Source organism: Chaetura pelagica, unplaced genomic scaffold, assembly GCF_000747805.2.
Source record: "Chaetura pelagica isolate M959 unplaced genomic scaffold, ChaPel_1.0 scaffold317, whole genome shotgun sequence".
NCBI classification, from domain to species: domain Eukaryota; kingdom Metazoa; phylum Chordata; class Aves; order Apodiformes; family Apodidae; genus Chaetura; species Chaetura pelagica.
The window spans coordinates 45,580-46,460 of NW_009953864.1; positions in this window are offsets into that span (position 1 = coordinate 45,580).

An 881-nucleotide genomic window follows, 5' to 3' on the forward strand; every position below is an offset into this window, starting at 1 on the left:
TTTTTTTCTTTTTTTCCCCCAAGACAGTCAACTTTCCTCTCCTGTAATATTTGCTACAGTAACACTGCCATAGTGCAGCAGCATTTCCTATCAACATCTGCTCACCAGTGAACCATGGTGTGCATTTCTCCTGACATAACTAAAGCTTATGGGAGTCTTACTGGGTCTCTGTGGGGTGTTGCATACATTCTCCACAAATATCCCATCTGTGAGCAGTTAAGTACTGGAAAAACACTTAAACCAAGCCAAAACAAAAAACACATAAACTGAAGAACTCAATCAACAAGATGTTGTTTTGCTTCTTCAGTGCTTTGATCCTGGAGTGCAACTTGTGTGGGTGGTGCTGCTTGGTGGGCATGGAAGTAGTGTGAGGAGGTAGGGGTCTTACTGGTGTGTCTGTTCCTCCTGGAGACCCTTATGCAGTACATATGAGGTCAAAGCGATAACAAACGTTGTTCACAGATTTGTTTTAAATGAAGAAAGGAGAAGGTTTTGTTATACCTTCCTCTATGTTTTGAAAAAAGTTTTGTATGTCTTGTGGGGTTTACAGGACTCCATTCTTTTTGCTTGAATAACTACATGCTTCTTTAAAAATTAAAACTAGGGATAAATAATAAACAATCTTGTGTATTTCACAGTCATCTGTGGTCTATGGAGTGTGGAACAGTTAATTTCTTACTCTGTTTTTTCCTTCTTCTGCCATGGATTAGGTGAATTAACAAGGAAAAAAAAAAAAACAGTGTCTTGACTTGCATCCCCTTCCATAGTACCCTCTGTAAAACAAGTTAATCTTCATGCATGGACAATACTTGCCTCTGTCACTGCTTGCTGTTGTGATCTGGGAAGTATTTTTAAATTTACTTTTTTTTTTTTTTTTTTTT